Below are 22,726 nucleotides of genomic sequence, written 5' to 3' on the forward strand. Positions count from 1 at the left end.
CAGTCTGGGGGGGAGGGTCGAATGCACCTAATGTTAGAATGTATGCACTGATCTACATGCTCCAACATGCAATACACTGGTATCAGACCCCTCCCATGCCTCAGTGTATTAAACTATAGAAAATGCTTTCTTGAACAACCGCCATTGAGTCAATACCCACTGACACTACTCCTTGCAATCACACATCAATTGACCCAGTGTCTAACATGCAATGGGCTTCTGAGAAGCTGCATCGTTTATATATGCATTTCACTTCGCCATGCACCAATTATTTTCCTTGATACAAATGAAGGTATTTTGTTTACGATGGAGAAGGGCACCATGCATGCTCTACATAGAAGGGGGTTTACACGGTTGGAGGACCTCTTTGTTGATGCCCTACACATTCCATTACATAGTTTCAGGAGAAATCTTCTCCTTCTATGATTAACACACTTTGTATGCTTGCATCAAGGGGGAGTTCAAAACCAAATACCTGTGCATACCTGATGAACCTAAGAGGAGCTGCTTCTTGCAATAACTGGTAACCTCCAACTCCACATCTCACATAGTGTCTTGGGTTTATAAGCTTGCCATGACAGTGTCAATCCTGCTAAAATGCGATGGGAGCTTGCTCTGGTGGTCCAAATTGATGATATACAATGGAACAAATTCTGTTGGCAGATGAGATAATGCTTGTACTATTATAAGCACACAGTGTTGAAGTATAATTTCCTACATCAAACATACTACACACCATTGAAACTTAGGAAGTTTGACCCTGTGGCAATGGCAAATGGTGCTTGCCCCAAATGCAAACTTTTTCCAAAACTGCTACTGTTGATTGTCCACTGATATGTTTACTCGGCCTTCCTCCACCCACACCAAAACCAGTAGGCAAGTTTATTGTATTGATGCTGTTGTTAGTCCGCAAATGTATTGCTGTTAGATGGATGGAAAAAACTGAACTACTCCCTCGTTAATCCAATGGATGTATGAGCTCATCAGTGCCATGAATATGAGGAACTGTATTTTGAACTGGCTCACCCTTCATCCATCCCCAGAAACATTTGGTGTCACTTGCGGTGGTACTTGGCAGAGAGGGCTTGGCATCAATCCAGCCCCATCATAGCTTCACTTGTTACTGTTGGCTTTGATTGGGATACCTGGGGAAGGCATTGAATTGGAGATTCTCTGTGCATGGTGCTCTGCATGTCTTCTTCAAAGCTTTTGTCAGTATGTCACTGTATCATTGTGGTGTCTATTCCGGTTTTTCATGCATCTTGAGTTTATATTATGTTGATATTTGTACGGTCAGCTAAGACGCATTGTCTGCCTACACCTATTTTGTAATGGCAATTTGAATAGAGAAAGGTGACAAAAAAAACAATAAGCGCATGTAATGTATTTATCCATTGTTATTTTACTGCAGCAACAAAACACAAGCATGACTAGAAAGCCGTAAAAGAAAAAAGAAAACATAAAGAAAAACACCACATACATTCCTAGTAAAAAAACAAAAAATCACATATTACTAGACATAAGGATGTTCAAATAAAAATTCCCACTGATGACATTACAACTATACCAACTATTGGTAATTTTACACAGAAAGTAGGCGTAAATCTATTTTTAAATGACAACTTACAACACAAACAACAACATTTATTGAACCGGTTAAAATCTCACCATCCATATCCACAAGTCCTTTAAAAAATTTAAAAGAAACCACAGAAATAAGTAATACACTTTTAAATACTCCCAATGTTACCTCTGAGGCTAACTGTACCACATCTTGGGAATAAAATTCACCATGCGAAATGCCTAAAGTCAGTAAATTAAAATGACTACAAACCACTCAAAATAAATTAAAATGTATTTCAACATTACAAAGTTAACCTACACAACTACACCCCTCCGTGCCTATTACTAGTTCTAGCACTGCTTTAATAATTGAAAGTGTTTTAACACCACAAAAAACTAAACATACCTCACCTAATAAGCATACTACAATTCCAACAGTTGAAAGTTCACAAATCCAAAAAGATAATACAAATACATTCCATATTGGTAGTACTACTACTAGTGATATTTCCAAGGTGCAAACTACTTTTATTGAACCCAATACATTCTTCTTAGCATTTCTACCACTTTTGTTTCTAAAAAGAAAACTCCTAATATAACTAAAAGTAAAACAAGTAATGTCCCAATAACAAATCCTATAACATCAGCAAAAAAAATAACTTAAAAACTTCGTCACTTTTAAGTAGTAGTATTTTAAAAAGTAAAACTAGCATGGCACACACAACAAAAAAAGATAATTTACCTATTAGTACTACTCCTTTAACTTGTACATCATAAACTTAAACAACTGAACAAATATCACAAATAAATGTTTATAGTACAGAGAGTAGTCAAAGCATTTCAAGTGCTACTACTAGTAAAAACAAAAATCAACATCCCAAAAGTATAACTACCTTTGGAACAATTCCATTTGGCAAATTAAGATTTTGGATTTGGTAGTACTTCAAAACTCCTGCTCCAGATGATGTGCGAAATGTAATTCAAGTAAAACTATCGAACAAACTTTAGTAGAAAATACATAGTTCAACTGTAGTTAGTACAACTAAAAAACTACATACTAAAAGAAAAAATAGAAACTGTAACTGTAGAAAAAGGAAATTAACCTTTACCTTCTAAAGTTCCTAAAACATATCAAGTTGCTGATTGTGCGTCACATTCAAATTTACTAGTATTGATCCAGAGTATGATTATTCTTTTTTCGGATGCTTAAAATGTGGAATAATATTTGCAGGAAAAACAAATACAGCTAATCGTCTCAAATAATTTATCATCAATTAAGACATGCTTTTAAAAAGTACATAGTTATTAAAACCAAACATCTTTTTACAAAATAGTATACATTTTATACCAATTTAAAATAATGAATCAATATTAAAAATGCAAACAACATATAATAACTGTTTTAATTCTGCTTTGATATACAAAACATATTAACACTACAAACAGTTTTTACTCATTAAAACATTTAAAAGTGCCAAAAATAAATAAAACTAATTAAGTCAGCCATTTGTTATATTGAAAAAATATGCCTACTTATACATACTTCCTCAATTTCTGGCAGTTCTCGTAATGATACCCAGAACAAACTGAAAAAGTACATAAAAGTATTATTTTTATAACTATCTTTGCACACTCATAACACAAGCTAACCCACCCCCAGACACCGCCCTAGATATGACCATTTGCCTTTTTTCCATATTAATTGCATCATCCAATCCGTTATTGAGCCCTCCCATTGCATCCTTTTGCCAAACTCATTCTTTCATCTTTCATCCTTTTTTCTCATTTTGTGTCCTTTTTCTCTATCATGTGTTTGTGCAATCCTTTTCCTAGGCTACACCTCTTATATTTTTGTATGATCCACCTTATCGTTCCTTTTATGCTTACACCGAAATAGCACCTTTTCACTATATTCCTTTCCACTGCTCAATGTTCACCCCTTTTCTGCTCACAGGCAGGTGGCTCTCCCCATTGTAACATGTGGCCTAGCATTTTCTCTGTCCCTTTCCCATGAAGTGGAACTGACTGCATTTTTGCAGAAAATAACCTTCGCAATTCGGCTCTCTCTTCCCCCACCATGTTCGATCATGGTTGCATTCCTGAGCTCTTAATGCTCATACCAGCAACAGGAGACAGGGTCCTAGGCTCTTATCTGATCAACACCTTCCCTCCAGCCACACCCCAACACTTATGGCAGGAGACGTCTGTATCATTCCATGTGCAGTTTAGATGTTAGTCTTTCACTTCCCTACAGGTCAATACTGAGGTAAGGCATTTCTGTTTACTGGCCTCCATAATATGTGTTTATTTTTAATGGCTGTATGCAGTGCGTGAGTATATGCGGATGGCTGGACTGTAGAGATTGGCGGAGTCCCTACTTTGTCTATTTTATTTTTTATATAAATATATATATATATATATATATATATATATATATATATATATATATCTACATAAGTACAATGCTTAATTTGTAAAAAAAAAAAATAAGTTCCAGGGGCCCAAATATTTTCTGTGACACTGCAGGTGGGCCGTTCCGCACCACTGCCGCCACCACCCATAGCTGCTCCCCACAGTGTCAAAATATGTATGGGTTACACTACAGCTCACACCTACTCATTGTTGTTGATGGATGCACTCACTATCACCACTTCATAATTAAAGTGAATCTGAGACAACAAGTGCTGGGGCTCAAAAATAAGTGCCAGGGCTAGCCCCAGGCAAATACCCCCACAAATGAAGCACTGCATTAGTACTGTGAATTTTATTTGTGCAGAAAATGGTACAGCTTGGGTGCTCCTGGGCTGCACATATGGTTTGCCCCACTTTCCAAAGGAAAACATTCTGAGGGCATAATTGACGGGGAGGGACTTTGGAGGCCCTGAACCGTGATTCTGGTATGCCATGCTTGAGAGGCCCAGCCTACAACCAGGAGTCCTGTTATGAAAAACAAGTGCCTAACTGATCCTGCCGTGTAGGGCTGGCACAGTGCAGTGCTCCCTCTACCCTTTGAGTGCTGCAGCACTACGCAGACCTCAGCCCACTCTACGCCAGCTACTCACTCGGTCAGCCATATGGTCGGAGACTTTGTCTTCAACCGGGCTGCCCTATGCATGAGGCCTGGAACCTAGGTTTTTGCTCCACTCACGTGCCACAGACTTCAAGGACCTTCTTCTGCCTGCCTCTGCTGGTCCATAATCCAGCTAGTGTACTCAAACTGCAGAAGGATGTTCCAATAGCCCCCTTCTCTCATTCAGGGGATGGCACTGCTAGAATCTCCTCCCAACATTCGCTTTGTGCTCGACCACCAAGAGTCCTCTTAAAGAAATAGCTGGGGCAGGACAACAGGCAACCCTGCCAAACTGTAAGAACACGTTGAAAGAGCTAGCACTTCTGTAAAGAGTTGTTTCAATGTTATACTACTTTTTGTTTTGCAAAAAACAAAAAAAAAACTGTTGTACTGAGAGAGGCTTTTGGTCAAATTCCCTCTAGGGCAAGGCTGGACATTTAACTACAAAAAGCAATACACCAAATCAAAGTAGTCCTTGTTTTCCTTTGTTATTCTGTGTACATTTACTGTCTTTGTAGTGTGCTAACATTATATTTGTTTTAGGTTTTGGGGTGCTGGGACGCTTCTCTGCACCTTGCCATCCCACTTCTCTGCTTTCCTGCACCTCCCCTCCTTCCATGGCACAGTCCCTTGGTGGTCTGCAGACATTAGGACCAGCGGGGTGAAGAGGAACAAGTAAGTAGTGGGGTAAGGGTGATAAAAGTAGATCTGAAACGCTTGTGTAGTGTATTGCTTTGACCACTTACACCTGGCGCTAGCTCTAGTGTGCAGTAGACCATCCCCTCGCTACAATTTCTGGAGACGCTGCTGGGATTGCTCAGTAGCGTTCTGCCGTTTTACCTACCTGCCTATACCTTACACCCCTCCTATCCGCCACATGTCCTTAACTTTTGGGGTTTGTGCCATAATAAGCCAGTGTAAGTTTCTGTTTTTAAAAGCTGCAAGTTATTTTGTGTAATTTAAATAAAGGATTAAGAATTGATTAGTATTAATCTAGTTGTATTGATTTTGCTGGATTGCACCCACGCCAATCCATAAAGATACGAGTTAAGGCGATTAGTTGGGTTGAGGGTGAGAGCGTCAGGAACGTCCCTTGGAGCATGGCTACCAATCATGTGCTCAAGCTAACAGAGCTCCTTTAACTCCTCACTGGCCAGCTGGAATGCCTAAATACAGCCCACCAGCCTAGCGGGTAAATGTGCCTTAATATGCTATATCCCCATAACTGGACCTTGAGACACTCCTCCTTATCATCTCAGGAAGCGGCCAAATTGCAATTACCCTCCATGGTTAGTTAACTTCCTTGTCAGGGATACTTGCTAATCCACCCCCACCACCTTACCCTATCTTTACAACCATCAATGCAACACCCAGCAGAGTTATCATCATGGCAGTGCACACCCAAACTACCACCACTGCCATGCCTAGCATGTATGCCAGTTCTACTTCACAGGATTGAAGAGCCAAACTGAGCACTTCTATGGCTGAATTTTTCAAGGTCCTATTACAGGAGACCATTTTGCCACCATCAGAGTGTGTCCTCGATATCAGCCCACAGCCCTTCTCTGGGGAGAAGCCTACTCTGTGGGGCGAAGATGAATACCAGACTTGGGGGGGACCTGACCTCAGAGATGTTGCATGACTGGAGAGCTTATGACAGGTAGAAATGCTGTTGGGTCATGGAGAGTATGAATGGTCCTGGGCTACACGTCATCCAAGCACTCAGTGCAACCCACCCAGATCCCTCAGCAGCTGACATCATGAACATCCTGGAGGGAATGTTTGTAGTCAGGCACTGAGTTGATGGTGAAGCTCTATGCCACCAGTGCTCATCCAGGTGAGAAGTCATCAGAATACCTACCCAGGACCGGGTCAACATTCCATCTGGCCTGTCAGTAGATGGAGATTCAGCTGCAGAGCCTGAACATGGCTAGACTACAGCAAGTCATACACTGAGCCAGATTCATGCTTTTCTGCACTACCATTAGCCAGTGAATCCTGGCATTGCTCCATTCCTCCAAGCAAATACCAGTGGACCAATGTATTCAGATATGATCCTGAGAATCATGCTCATGCTGCCATGCTGAGGGAAGGGAACCCCCTCATACAGAAGGAATTAATTCTGTACATGGATAGTCATGTCGGCCACCGGACATTACATTGCTTGGTGTTGCAATGTTGATTCCTCCAAGCTGTATTGTATGTGGTCCACAGTGAACATGAGCATCTCAGCAGTGATACAACTGTTGAGTTGGTCTGCTCAAGGTTCTACTGGCCATGACTATCTGCTGACGTACAGCACTATTTCCAGAAATGTACCAGGTGTGTCACCAGGAAGACAGCAGCTTTCTCATCATAGAGATGGATCAACGAGGGTTGCAAAACGTCCTGGTGGTGATGGGCCACTTCAATCAGTACACACAGGCATTTCACACCAAAGAATAGAATTCCACCACAGTTACCCACATACTGTGTTAGAAGTACTTTGCACACTACAGTTGTCCTGTCAAAATGTATTCAGATAAAGGACCAGGTTTTGAGTCAACACTCATCAGAAAGTTTATGGAGATGGTTGGCATCAGTATGACTCTGTATCACCTCCCCCCCCCCAGGGAGATGCACAGGTAGGTTAAATCACACTCTCATGGTGATGCTGGGCACCATGGAGTTGAAAGAGAAGAGCAGATGTCAGCATGTGGTCACCCTCACCCATGCTCACGACTGTATGTGGAATGATGCCACCTTTCAGTCTGCCAATCAAAAGTGGTTTTTCAAATTGCAGGGCAATATATCTGCCCTTTTAGGCCCCAGTCAGCCGAATACAGTTTCCTTTTGTCTTGGGGCTACCTTGAAACCCCACACAGCAATCCTGATATTATTGCAGCAAGACCTCAACTTCAATACTTCGCATTTCTTCCTGGTCGGTTTATTATTTGGTCATATTACAAAGGGTGGTCTGCAAAGTGCTGACATCATACTCTGTGCCGTATCTGGGTATCTGCAGAAGTTGTCTAATTCGAAAATACTTACTGCAAAATGACTGAACTGTTTTTGTCGAATTTGTTAGGGATCTTTGCAAATATTTAGTAAAAAATAGATGGTGGGTGGGGTAAGGGTATAGGTTAAGGTAGGGGGAATACAGGGGGGGGGTGAGCGGTATGCCCCCTCAATATTAAAAAAGAAATTCAACCAAATAAAATTCTGTCATTTTGCAGTAGGTATTTTATTTTTGATAATTTCACAGTGATCCCCCTATCTGTGATTCTTCATCAGTAATTCTAGCACTTTCCTTCTTGAGTTTAGATTTGAGGGAATTAATACTAGAGCTAATGTCATACAATTTGCATGTGCAAATCTCAAATAGCCTTAATTTTTGTGGTGACAGTTTGGAAGACACCAAGTGGACGGGAAGTCACTCACACGAGAATATCCATACTTGTATCACTACTTACAAGGTCTGGGGCACAACAAATGCTGCCCTGCCCTCCCACACAAATTGAAGATGTAGGATGTCCATAGCCACACCTTAAACAGATTGACCAGGAGAATGTAAGGTGCATGGTGCAAAAACCTCTGACAGTTGGGCAATTCTTCTCAATTAAAGTGCACAACTCCCAACAAGCATAGACCTTTAAAGGCCATTATTTCATGCAGTGCAGCCAGTGAAATTCACAGACCCCCATCGAGCCAGAAGCACTAGTTGCCCTCAGCTGCTGACTGTATTGTACAGCTTCCTCCTGCACACGACAGTTCACAGTGCAAGCGTTGATTCCAGCGTGTTCCACTCCCCTCTGGGACTGAGGGCTCCACCGGAGTAGAAGAGCACCGAAGACTATTTCCAAGGCCCAAATCAGGCATCCGCCAAGTAGCAGCAGCGGCCAACTGCAGCCAATCTCCACAACCCCGCAGGATGCGGCTATTCGCCGGCAGCTGCTGCAGCACCGGAGCTCCAGGCGGGGAGACTATGCAGAGGCCCTGGCGGAAAGCCATGTCAGGCGGACATAGAGACTGATCCAGAGCAGCAAGGATCACAATACCGTTGAGCCACAACTTCTTGAACAGAATCCCACCAATTTGCTTCAGGGATTCGTTTGTTCGTCTCAGAGCTCTGTGATTATGCAGCCACACCGTTGGTTGCTCAGCAGGGCACTACTTTGATGTTTCTTAAAAATAAAACATACTGTCGCTCAAGCCACAAAAATATTTTGCAAGAAGACCTAAAATAACCTGAAATAAATGTAATCAAGTATAAAAAAAAAATCAAAGCTCAACACAGAAAACATTCTCTTTATGAAGCAGAAAAATAAATACTGCTGCCCAATTTACTCTGGCAACTTTAACACAACGAAAACTTCTTAAACCATTTTTCAAGATGAATCATCACAGTTACATTACCCCTCATGCATCCCAACACCTATATTTTCTTCTGAACCTTCAGTAGAAAGAATTCAATTGTACTTTTGAACAACAATTGACTGTATAATTACATTAACAACACACGAGAGAGATGCCGCACATGGTCTCGAAGATCAAACATGACTGTATTGCCGGCCCATGAAACCCCCACAACCTATCTGCCCTCCAATTGCACTTCCGCCCATATCAACTGAGCAATTATTGCAAGCCTTGTCTAGCATGAAGGCTCCTCTTTGCTCGGAAGAGCCCTCTGTGTCCAGATGAGTACAGGAATCTGCCATTTCACTTACTGGAATAATCATGGACGTGGTCAATGTGTCATTCTCTGTACCGGGTCTGCCGGACAGCTTGAACACATCTTGGAATTCACACATTACTAAAAAGCTGACTTTTGACTGCACAAAGGCAGCAAATTGCCCTCAATGTTTAATATGACATATATTGTGAATATTAATACATTCGTTCTCTGGAAGAAAAAGAGTGTGAGCTGACTTGAAGGCATGTGCAGGGCCTCACCACTTTGGGAGTGTCAGTCGGAAAGGGACATTATCAGCTCTAGCTAGAACACGGATTTGTAATCTGCGGTTCTTCAGATGTTTTGGACTCCAATTCTCATCAGACCTAGTAAATGGTGAGGGGTCATGGAAGTAATAGTCTGAAACATATGGAGAACCCCACAGGTTGCAGATCCCTTCCCTATGGAGTTCATAGTCCAGTTCCTATGCTTTTCAGGAAAAGTAATGGGCTGGGGAGCTGCAGACGGTAGTCTTGGGGTTCAGGGAACATATCATGTATTTTTCAGACTTCAGTTGAGATGTCATGGTTAAAAGGATGCAGTTATAAAAGTCCATGAACTAACCTAATATATGGGTTACCCAGCCACTCTTACAATTGTATTGGCAGGTGTAAGGCATACTCTACTGAACCACCTTAAGACTGGGCCCTGGGTGAGGAACCCAAAGAACAGCTGTCTGACATCTCTAATGGACTTTATGAGACTGTACCATAGATTTGGGGCCCAAGGGAAGATCCCCAAGGAAGAAAAATAATGTGCCGGGGCCCTGACTGTTCTGATTCTGTTGTGCATAACCTTCAGACATTATAATCTGTTGGCAGCGATGGCTTGTCTGTTTAAATGTGTTGGTATTTCTTTGTTCTTTGCCCTCTTTATTTTTTGTGTATTTTTTTTGTCCCCTCTTCAAAGGGGCGGTTCCGGATTTGCCTTTGCCCCTCTAAATGGTGGCAAGTAACGGCTGCTGTTAGTGGCAATAGCCTGGCTTGGGACTGTGAGCCTCTTGTTATGGGCATGCATTCGCGTTGTCTCCGTAAAAGCAAGTATTCTTGAGGGACTGCCTGTCTGACCATGGCATAGAGAATTGCGCTTCATTGGCTCTGTGATGAGATGGAGCAATACTGAAGGGCTCGGTGGTGGTGCAGGGGCATTCCACAGCAGTCAGGACCCTTCACCTCCCCACTCGGAGCAGACTTGAGGAGACAAGAAGAACCCAGGTACTTGAACTTTTGGGGCTGGCTGGCACCGTGGGGTGGGAAGACCACATGACTGACCTGGACCCCTCACTCCCACAGCCAAACCAGTGGAGACTTGTGGGTGATGCTTCCAAGGTTTTGTACACACGCCTGGTGTGTTTCTGCATATGAATGGCATTCACTGTCCTGTCCTGAAATTTCTTGTTGGTTCCGGAGGGGTAGCATGTGGGTGCATTGAGGAGACCACATAGTTGACCTGGCTCTGCAACTTCTGCAGAGTCGGCACTGGCGCGTTACTGATTTAGATGCATATACACACTTTGTGTGGGTTCACGTATATATGCCCACTCTGCCATGTTGTGGGTGGGTAGAGGTGCTTCTAAAGCCAGATCCAGTTATACTATGGGTGGATTATTGTTCAGATGTAAGATGTCTGGAGCTAAAGGAGGGGGTGGCAGGTAGAACGTGTAACTGTTCTTTGTTCATCCATTTGAATATTTTTACCCACACTAAGAACATACATTTTGATATATTGCCAATGGGTTGCTGGTTAAAGTAGGGGCTTGTTGTGCAGTCTGTGGTCCATCCGTTTGGTTAGGGTCCTTATCTAAGCCCTGATTTTCTTAATGTGCTTAATGTCACCCAAAGACTGTAATGCACCAGAGGGTGATGAGCTCACTCAGGTTCAGGAGAGGGTGGGGGTGGTATAGGTATGAGTTGGCATGAGGACGGTTCACTGTTAGCATGTTCATAGTGGATGTGGGTGGGGAAAAAAAGGGATTCTCTCCCTTGTTCACTGTTTTAGATATTGTTTCTGCCTATATATATATATATATATATATATATGTATATATGTATATACACACAAATGTATGGTGTCGGGAGCCTATTGTGGGCTTCATGCTCTTTTATATGATTTTGGTGGTTTGTATATACCCTTCCTTTTGTGTGTTTCCTAATGTTCTGTTCGTCAGTGTTTGTCTGTGCACAACCGAGGCCGTTTCTTCCGCAGTTCTGATTTAAGCCCAGTGCCTTAGTTATGAATGTTTGGAGACTTGTGATGCAAAACTATCCTTTGTGACCCTTGGTCCGATGGGCCTGGAGGGGAATACATTGGCAATGCTGCTGGTTACAAATGTGTTGCTTAAGTCTGTGGTTAGGGATTGGGTGTGAATGAAGTCACTGTTGTTGCATGGAAGGCCCAGGGACCTAATGGACTGGGTAAATAAGGTTTTGACCCATGTGCACAGATGTAAATTGGACTTAACCCCGCTTCAATAGACCCATCTGTTGTAGGCAAATAAAGACTATGTGCTTCATTGCAAGTTTATAAATGCCACCAATCTCGGTAACCTTTACCGCCACTCAGTCTAGCTGTACATCTGCCAGATTACAAGAGGTGGATTGGCAGTGTTAATCCCCATTCTGGGAATCCATATGAAACCCTAGTGAATTGGGTGCCTTTAGCCTGGGTGTTTATTCTATCTGAAGTAAATTATCACTATGTTGGGGGTAAAGTGGAGATATCTCTCCAGACAAGTGCTCTACTTTACCTCTAAACTCAGAATTTCTGGTGCAGTTAAGTGGCAGTAAATTGGTTACTGCCACTTTACCATATTTTCTTACCATGCCCCCAAACTTGTAATGAGGCTCTATGTCCTATAAAGAGATGTCCTCCTACAAATCGAGCTGTTTTGTCGCTATTTCTAGTGGAGTTACCATCCTAGTCAACAGGCTTGCAATTCTAATTTGTGATTCTTATGAGAAATAGCAAAGGGAGGTATGGATTGGCCCAAATGAGAATAAATGGCATGGTCTGGGTCATCGGAGGTATATATGCCTTGATTTGTGTGTGTATGGATTTCTATGCTGACTTGACTGCTGCCCTATATGGTTTGAATTGTTCGAACTTGATATTGGGTGGGGACTTTAACCTGCTGATGGATAGTGGGATGGATCGCTCACATTGTGAACTTAATGGTCCAGTTGGGAGTTATTCCCTTTCTAGGCTTCTTGAGTGGTTCAACCAGTGTGATGCTTTGTGCACTCTGCATCCATCGCATAGAGAGAATACATTGTAATCACCTTGCCCATGATGGATTCTTTAGGACTGACTTGTCAACTGTATATCTAGAGTGGAATTTGAGGACGTCACTGATCCTGTTGGTGCATGTTCAGATTGAGAGAGGTCCAGGCAAAAGTCCACCATAGACTTTGGCCCTTTTTCTGTAAGAGTACTCGTTGGCTTTGGAGTGTATTTTGGAAAAGATTGGGAAATTTCTACTTGAAAAGTAGGGGTCCTCAGATATTCAGACAGGCCGAGAAATATGTTTCATTTAAACATAATCTGTTGTGGTATTAGACACAGGAATGCATTTGGAAAGTTATTAGCTAGGCATCTAACAAATCTTTGTCAGTACAGTTACATAGAGCTGGTACCAGTCAAGGATGGATCCTTGTCTTCTATGAAGAAGACCATTAACTGGGAATGTGGGTACTTCTATGAACATAATAATAATAACAATAATAATAATTAGAAAGGATCTCTGTAGGGAGTTTTCAGTAACTGATGCATCAAATCTGGGCCATTGTTTTGTGTGTTTTAAGGGCAACATTAGCAGTTAACGGTGAGGGAACATGTGTTCGAACAACGTGCAGGTCACAATTTACAAATAGCCACTAGGAAGACATTCCAGTTGTTGTATATCTGCAGGTCACAGATGAGTAGCAGTATGCAAAAGGTACATCCACCCCAGCATAGATACAGAACTGGGGTTAGAAGTCTAACATAATGTGCAAGTCTTCTAGCATTGATATCTTAGACACTTTGGAAGAAACGAGGAAGGTGCAGATTCCATACTGCAGCATGGGTTACCATGAAGGATCATGCACCAAAACGTAGACTGAATTTAGGCGAGTACAATGATTTTCAAGTGCGGTTGTCGCAAGTGAACAAAAAAACGAATTATTTTGCAGTATGAAATACACAAACTGTCACTGTTATCTGATGCAACCCTATAGCTAATTTATACAATGCATGAGATTTGTACCATATGAGATGTTAGGTGCTTTGAGAAAAAATGGGATGTCCAGGGTTACACACTTTAGTTAATTGTTGAAGCTGGACTTTGAGACCAATTGCAATTTTCGGATCTTGCCTGCATTGTTTCCAAATTCCTTTGGCACAGAAAGATGCAATTCTTTTTGAATATTTAAAGTTTAAGAACTAAAAGAATATCTTGTTTTGTGGAAAAGACTTGGAAAGCACACAGACACTTTATAAACCAACATGACGCTATAGAAAATATAAATCCTCATAGAAATATGTTCTACAAGAGGTGCATGACTACAGCTTTATTTTCTAGATGATAAATGGAAGTCTGCTCGTAAGAGAATGTTGGTTGATTAGACCCTGTGAGCCTTTAAATATTGGCTGTTTTATTTCTCCATTATATAGATTTTAATGCACACAATAAAATATCATCTGCTTATAGTCTTTGTTTGACAGACTTACAGGTTCATTCATGATGTGAAGAACAATATTTGAAATTCTAGAAAAACTAAAATGCTAGTGTGTCTTGTAGGAAGACCTGAGAATAATGTCACATGAGGCCTGTGACATTTGGTTAGTGATCTCCTCTCTAGGGCCCTTCCACTCAAGTGGCCTACATGAAAAGAAATTAGCTAAAGACTTCCACCCAAAAGTGAGTAGGCAAACCATTTCACTGAAGACAGTACAGTACTATGCACTGAGACAGATGATGTGTTGAGGATCACAGTATTTTGAGGTGCCAAAGCCATGGAATGAGCCAAACGCTTGGGTTACACTGTCTCCAATTTGGCTACCCAACCATCTCTCCTGACTGATGCATTGTGTTCTTCTTTGGTGGTGCCAAATATATTGCCATGCTAGACACAACTATCCAATTTTTTTATAACCCTACTGATGCTATGTTGAGTTTTTATAATCTGTGCTTTCTGGTGTAGGTGTGTTGTTTTCCAGTACCATAGTGCACTATTGCCAACGTTTCCGGGAGAGGAACAGCTGTGTCTGTCTTGCTGTCATCTGGCATGTGAACACAGACCTCTGTAACACGTGCTTAACTCGCTCAGCTTAGCCATTTTGGCACTCACTCACCAATAAACGTTTCAACTTCACTCATTTCAGGAGATGAATATATTGTCCAAAGAATTGTGGAAACGCTACAGATGCTGAGCTACAATGAGCATACAAACGGTAGGGACTTGAGTGAAAACAGAACGCATTGCAAGATTAATTGATTAGATCAAAACCTAGTTGTCATAACAGCTAGACAGCAAGCTCAGGGCCTCATCAGCACACTACACAATAGCATGACATGTTACATTTTTTAAATAAAATGTGCATGGGCTTCTTTGCATCAAGTAGCCAGGTGATGCCCCTTCCCTGTGGTGGGAGCATTGGGCACATTCCCTGCATGCCCACCCATTAAGTGGTCTGTCTGTATGGGCTTCTTGTATGTCTGTTAAAGTCAGGCACCCGCATACTGGGTCTTGTTGCCCTGCAGTTAAACGTGCCAGGCTTAGCAGCATATTCCCTTCACTGCCCTCCTCTTGCACAGCTGGAGGCCTAGAGCTTTGTGGCCTGAATAGCCATACCTCTTTAACTCGGCCACAGTCCTATTAGAGAACAGCCCTCTCTCCAATGGAAGCTCTTGCCACAGACCAGTAAACCAAGCAGTTTAGGGTTAGACCATAGATTATGAGGCCTACCCACCCTGAACCCAGAGAGTGTCCTAGCCTGTCCCTCCACATCGAGGTGTGGTGTGGAAACCTCTATCAAATCCTGCTAACAGGTACGCCATCCACATTCACCCTGCACACCCTGTTTGCCTAGAAACTAGGCCACTCCCCCTCCTCCTGCCGTCATTCCCCGCCACCCGAAAACAAGCCTCTATCTACAAGTCGGAACAGGCACTAAACATATTCCCTCAATACAGGGACTACAGAGGCCTTTCCTCACACATTTTCACCCCTACTGTATTTCTTCCCCCACAGGCACGAGAAGACAACCACTAGATGTCCCCCATCCTTACTCTACAATCGCTCTCGAGACCAACAGTTACCCAACTACCGGATGCCCATACAGTGACCTGGATACAGTGCCCCCACCTTGGGACAAGCAATTTGGAGTTTACAATCTAGGGTAAGTAACCCTCGGGTTTCTATTAGAGGCACCTAGTTTTTCTACACCATAATCAGCTGAAAACACCCTAAACATACACATATGTTTCTTCAGGGTCTACCACTGACGCCCTGAAGAAGGCAGTTATTTAACTGGAAAGCCGCCAAAACGTGATCTGCTCTGGGTTAACCACATCCACGTCCGACCTACCCCAGTCTCCTCTTGTTAAACATTGGTTTAACGTCAGCAAACCCTTTAGAGATGAGTCATACATCCTTTTTTTGACTAAGAAACAATTAGTCCATGAAATGCTGCTTAGTGGTTTGAATGAACGAATCCCCCCAAAATATGTTATAAAATTAAATGTAATTTCTATGCTACGCAAATAAGGCCAAACAATTGGAGTAAAAATGTAGGGTAAACAATTATACCTATGCTCCACCTAAGGAAACTCATTTTCTCAATTCTTATAATGTAGTAACATTTTTCTATATTATTACTGCTACTATTGTCCTTGTTTTATTGCCCAAAAGCAAGGTCTGTTTGGAACAATACCATTGACCCGCTTAATTTGATCCACTTTGTTAATTCTATTTTCTTTCTTCTTTTACTTTCAGTTCGGGTCTCACCCATCCATTATATAGATTTTCTTTCAATACATTGTTTTCCTTCTGTAGTCTTAAGGTTAGGAGTAGGCATATTCCATGGTGGAGTGGGAGACCTTAGCCACTGGCTAGTGAGAGATTTACATTTTTCTTACCCTTTTGTAAGACAAAACTGATCACAGACCCCTGATTCAAGTCTGCACCAGTAAAGGGTGGTCAAGCAGCAAAACCTAGGATTTCAAGGTGACTTTTGCTTTTACTAGCAGACAATGTTAATGTGGTATACAGGATCTCCCCGGTGCCAAGACCAAGGCAGCGGACCACTTTTCCAGATTAACCATTTTGGATAGTAAAGGGGAATGTGGATTGGGGAGTTGAGCAGTGAGTGTAATGGCTGGTGCTGGATGTGCCTTGTGTGGTGGGTTAGAAGAAGGATATGAACACAAGGTTGACATGTTCACTTATTTTATTTAAATGATCAAGAAAAACAGAGCTACCTCTCCCTATTGGTATGGGGTAGTTCCCCGCCTCATCAACTAACCTAAAGGTGCTTCTCTGTCATCAGGAAGTCAATAACGTAAATGTCCTCTGTCGAAACCTATCTCTATCTATCCCTACCACTAATAACGGAAAACCTAACTGGGCCAGACGAATGTCTCTCATTATATGGCCTCCCCTTTGCCTCTGTCTTTTGGCTTATTCTCAGGGACCAGTGGGTCTGATCTATGAGTATCTGTAACTCTTTCCAATTCACATGACTCTTTTCCTTAATGTTTTCCACATAAGCTCTCCACCTTCTTATAGTATAGGGTTCGTGTTTTTGACAAACGTTGAGGTTTCTCCACTATTGGAAACTCTTTAATAAATCCTGTCTGTCTTTTATTTCACTCAACACTTTTATTAAAAACTGTACCTTGTCACTATTTATTAAGTGGCTTAGCCACTTGTTATGATATGATATGGCATTTATAACGCGCCTATACACAAGTGTCTTCAAGTAACTTTCCTTGAGTTCTCTCCAGGGTGCTTCTAAACCCAAATGTCTTTCTCCTCTGAGTTAATACTTCACACTCATCATTATTCTTGAATATTTCCTCTGACGTCTCAATGACTTGGGTTTCTCTTCCTTTATTCCACTTATGACTTTTATCATCCCAACTCAGTAGTACGAGTCTTCCCATCAGCCTCATGCCACTCCAGCATACCCCGGTACCCGTTTTCCTGAGGATTACGCTTGCAGGGCTTGGCTCTCGCTCAGGTTCCTTGGTCGTCTCTCTCGACCGTCTGTTCGCTTTGCTTTCTTGCTCACCTCTCTCCAGTCTGGTTTCTCACTTTCCCCTGGTCCGGCGTGCTTCTTGGCTGCCGCCTTCACTGTACAGCGGTCGCTGGGAGCTAGTGTTGCTCTTAGCCCTGCTGGTCTTGGGGTTGTTGTATGGGTGCCCGGCCCTCCACGGGATGTCCCTGGTCATGCCACCACTTTGGATGCTGCTTGCTCGTCCACTTGGACAACGGCTTCCCCGCTGTCCGCCTCTCCAGCCCACCCCTGACTCCAATGGAGCTACTCTGTTTCCCGGAGTGCTGCAGGTTTTGCGGCCTTGCTTGGCCCCACCTCTCCAAGGCGGTCTGACGCAAGAGGGCTTCCCCTGCATACTGTTCTCTCTCCTCCTTTCGGGCTTCCTTGTTATTGTTTTTGATATGAGGCAGTCCCATATAGGTGAAAAACATGTCTTCCAAAGAGAGTTCCCCTTGGGATCGGGAGTCTTTGTCCCCAAAGGGGGAAATGACTTTCCCAGACCCCTAGGGAGGGTCTTGCATAGCAGGCTCAACTCCCTAGACTCACAGGGGGTGGCTCCCCCCTTTGGGAGAAGGGACAAATTCTCCAGATTCATCACACTTGTCTAATGAAGAGTGGAAGAATGCAACCAAAAGCAGAGGGGGCCTACCACTGGAAAGAAGGAAAGAAGGAATTATCCTAGTTATCTCTGATTCTCTTAAATAAGGGACTTTACTTTCATTGTCACATTTACCATCATCAAACGTAAAAACACTCCCTGTGCACAAAGGAAATTATTAACAAAATGTAATGCCTTTTTCTTTTGTAATTATGATTATTATTGCTTCAAACAAGTAAAATAGTCAATCGTGGTTTATATTTACATTGTGTGCAGAAAGTGAGACTGTGTTTTACAAAGAGTAAATAAAGAAGAACAAAGAAATAATACATTCATCCATGTACCAATATTTCGAATGACATGTTAAACAATTTTGAAGCAAGTCTCTAAATATTTGGAGAAAATAGAGCAAAGACAAGAGACAAAAATGATATAATGAAAAGGTGAGACCCGAACTGAAAGTAAAAGAAGGAAGAAAATTGAATAAAAAAAAGTGGATCAAATTAAGCGGTTCAATGGTATTGTTCCGTACTGACCTCGATTTTGGGCAATAAAACAAGAAGGACAATGATAGCAGTGAGTATCACCGCTGCCGAAAATATAAGCATCACCCCTGTCGAAAACAGCTAGTCTCAATGGTGACATAAGTCTTGCCTTTAGTCACAAATTGACCCAGTTTTGGTACATTACATTTACCCACCTTAATGAAATTAAGCACTTCCTCACAACAAGAATCGCTCACAAACCACCTCGCTTCTTAAGTACTCTGCTTTGGCAGCAAAATCTTCAACAAATCTCAAGGAATGCCAGTCCTAGAAAAGACTAAACCCGATGCCCATCCACAGGACAGCCATCTCTCATTAAATCTGTTATTCCCGTCCTGGGTGTGGGCGTGTTGCCAAAATACTCCACCGTATTCACTGATGTCACACATTTTCTCATTAAATTGTCAAACCTACAGCTTTGAGTTGTCTTAGCGCCTGACTCAAGGTATTCTCATGCTCTTTCTGGTCCTTCCCGTGCTCCATAATATTGATATTGTTTTTGACATTATCTGTATGACCCAACCTGTGCTGCATAATCCTTTGCAAAATTGTCAAAGCAAGTGCCAACCCAGTCTTTTATTTACAATTAGAAGACCCTGAAAGAAGATAGAAATGAGGTGAGTTAGCATGATTACCCACCCAATGGCGCCTGATGATACGCTGAAGATAGGCCTGTCACTGAACACTTGTGCCAATCTTAAAATGTTCGGTTAATGAAAATGATCTACTCAAATCTCAAATATCATTATTGAAGTGTCAAGTCCACAAATATGAAAATGTTCAGAGTACAATAGGAGCCAATCGGTCAGGGACGTCATTTCACCAAAATGCGAGGTGTAGCGGAAGTGACATCACATGACCCTTGACCTCCCTGATGACATCACACAAATTGATGTCATTTGACCGCACCCCCAGGTGACATCACATGAAGTGGTGGTACAGGACCTTTTGCACTTGACATCACAGGAAGCGGTATAATCTGCTTTCATACACAACTCAAATGACACTTTGCACAACATTTCTGCAATAAGAACGCAGCTACCTTTCATGAACAAAATTCAAATGATAGCTACACACATAATGACTATCCTTTCGCATACCCCTATAGGCTACCTCTATAGACTACCTCTCTCCACCCACCCGCATGCCAACTAGACATGGGTGGCTAGCAGGGACTTGGTTGCCCCCCACACCCCTTCATATCCTCATATTGGCTATAATGCACACACGCATATTAGAGCCTCCTCGAATTTTCCATACCTTGGACTTCGGTCCCCCAGAGGGCGCCCAAACTACAGCGCATTGCAACTATCTGCCCCTACAACTGGGCAGGGTTTTGTAGGGAACCACGAGTTTGATGAAATTCCAGGCTGCCCTCAACCCATGTGGGCGCACAGAACTACTCAAATGCTGAGGAGCAAGGTGGGGATGCATGGTGATGCAGTAAGCACTGACAGGTTTTGAACTTATGTATCTTTTGAAAAGGATGCGGTTCTGTGAATGCATCCCTCTGTAGAGATGCTGTAGTGAAGCCCAGGATGGTTTGGGACTATTTATGTCTCCTCTTAAAGGGCTCCCTGACAGATATTTGCCCTTGCACTTGCTTAGGGACAATTGCAAGGGATATTTCCTCATTTGAGTGGGGACACAACACCATTCAAATGCGGGAACATCTGAACGCTGATTTCAGTATTGCAGAAAGGGAGTTTGATCCACTTCTGTAATGGCAAAGGGCAGCATGTGCAAGCCAAATTGCACTGTGTGCTAATTTCAAAGAAGCTGCAGCTTTATATATGTGATCCCAGAAAGGTTGTGACTCTTCACAGAATGAATAATAACAACCAACAACATCATTATTCTCATACATTTGTTGGCCAAAACATGTAGGGACTGAATGTCTGATCAGCGCATCTGTTTTCCCATGTGCCCACCTCTGCACGGCCCTCAGAATGTTCTTCAGTCTCACTGACACATCATGCAATGTTCGTCCCTCACCAGGAGGATGCCATCACCACTTTGTGGTGTTGCTCTGCTGGCCAGTCGATCTTTAGAAGCTTACATGATATGCATGTGCTTCCAAGCTCTTGCAGCAGTGCACACTCTTAGGGCAAGGAACATGACATTCGAGCAAAGCTTTATTCTCAGTTTCCATCTATCTTACTTGTCTTTATCTTCTTTGGCATATCTATTATCGCCCACATCATTCGCTTGCCTAATCTACTTTATTCCTTAATTTCGGTGTCCATAGAAAGATGGTTTCTAGACATCTCGCCTTCATGAGGAAAACAGGAATAAGGTCTTTATGGCACATGCTTTATGACAAATTAAGGGAACCCCCCATTGATAAGGTCGCATTATTTTTCTGTGTTCATCAGAAAGCTCATCATATCAGGTCTCATCATGTTTTCTGTGTTGTATGTGAATCACCAAATAGCCACTCTGTCTTTCTTTCTATCCCACCTACCACGCCATTGCTGAATGCTGCTCTCGAACAGTGGATGCTTCCATCCCCAGGCTTCATCTGTACAGCCATGCACTTGGAAAATGACTGCATTTCTCCTGTACCAGAAATCTATGCCAATTCCAAATAAAGCATATGGCCCCTTGCCCCTACGCATTGCATATGTCAACATTTCCTACTATAAACCGCTGAATGTATCTTCAGACCACTTTGGGGGTCTGTCTACCTCCTCTTTGTGGAGAGGGGAGGTGCGTGTTGGCAAGGGGAAAAACAGATTTATGATGGTGATGGAAAGATACTTCTTTCAGCAACAAAGCATGGGAATAGAGCAGTAGTCTACTCACCTGTCCGCAAGATCTAGTGGCTCGACTTGATATCAGGTGCTGCGTGGAGGGTGGCTGTAAGGAGGCACATTTACTGGCAATGCCAACTTGTAAACAACCTCAAAGACCTGACTGGCATCTGGACACATGTCTGGCCCACTGCCATTATGCTGTGGCTTGGCTTTTTCATCTGCTAACCGACAGGTCTTGCTTACAAGTGTGGGGTGGTCTCCTTTTCCATTGCATCCCCCAAACATACAAGGCATGGCTAGATCATCTGTGGCGACCCTTAAACCAACCAAATCCATCCCTGCATCCTCAATGACAAGAAGTGGGGGATCAAGAAGGCATTTCAGAAGGGAAAGGTCAGGGGGAGGTGAAACAAGGGAACCTAGATGACGAGAGGATTGATTGGTTGATAGTTTGTGTAAAGCGCCTATACACAATGTGTTTCAAAGCGCTTCAAGGCAAGGGAGGGGACAAGGGAAAATACAATGACATTCTAAAAAGGCCTTGAGACATTAATAATGTGAAATAACTATCTTATTAGGCCTGGCGACATTTTGGATAGTGCAAGAGCTATGGCAAAGATAAGGAAGGGAGGGGGCTAGGAGATGAGACAGACAAGCAACTATCGTACTAGGCCTGACGACATTTCTGGTAGAGCCGGAAAATTGATAAGAGGTGAGGGGGAGAGGGAGAGAAGGGAGGAGGAGAGGAACACAACAAGCGACTATCGCACAAGGCCTGACGACATTTTAGGTAGTGCTTGAGAGGAAGGGGGGGAACAGACAAGGCGGGAGGGGGAGGCAAAAAAACAAGCTACTATCATACTAGGCCTGATGACCTTTCAGGTAGTGTTGGAGGGGGGAGGAGGAAAACAACAAGCTACTATCCTACTAGGTCTGATCAACATTTGGGATAGAGTAAGTGCAAGAATATAGTAAAGGGGTGGGAGAAAGGGGAGAGGGAAGAAAAATAGGGGCCGGAAGAGAAGACTGAGAAACGGTAAGTGTGATTGAAAGAGAAGAAGAGAGAAGCAGGAGGGGGAGGAGGTACAACCAGCAGACATCACAAGCATACATCAGGGGTGGGGGCCTGTGCAAGGCACAATAAGTTTGCATACACAGCCAAATATGAATTTTAGCTAAATGCATACAACGCATCCAGATTTGAATTTTTAGCTAAATGCATACAAC

The 22,726-nt window shown here is 42.7% G+C and overlaps 1 long non-coding RNA gene across 1 annotated transcript in view; it reads left to right on the forward strand.

The window, feature by feature from the left end:
• Window positions 1-22,726, forward strand: part of LOC138582205 (uncharacterized) — a 57,734-nt gene that overhangs the window by 18,481 nt on the left and 16,527 nt on the right. Inside the window, exons 2-3 of the long non-coding RNA XR_011304978.1 lie at window positions 5,177-5,308; window positions 15,575-15,722. This is a non-coding gene — a long non-coding RNA (uncharacterized lncRNA). The remainder of the gene's footprint in view (window positions 1-5,176; window positions 5,309-15,574; window positions 15,723-22,726) is intronic.

Source organism: Ambystoma mexicanum, chromosome 3q (assembly GCF_040938575.1).
Source record: "Ambystoma mexicanum isolate Mex_15411 chromosome 3q, UKY_AmexF1_1, whole genome shotgun sequence".
NCBI lineage: Eukaryota > Metazoa > Chordata > Amphibia > Caudata > Ambystomatidae > Ambystoma > Ambystoma mexicanum.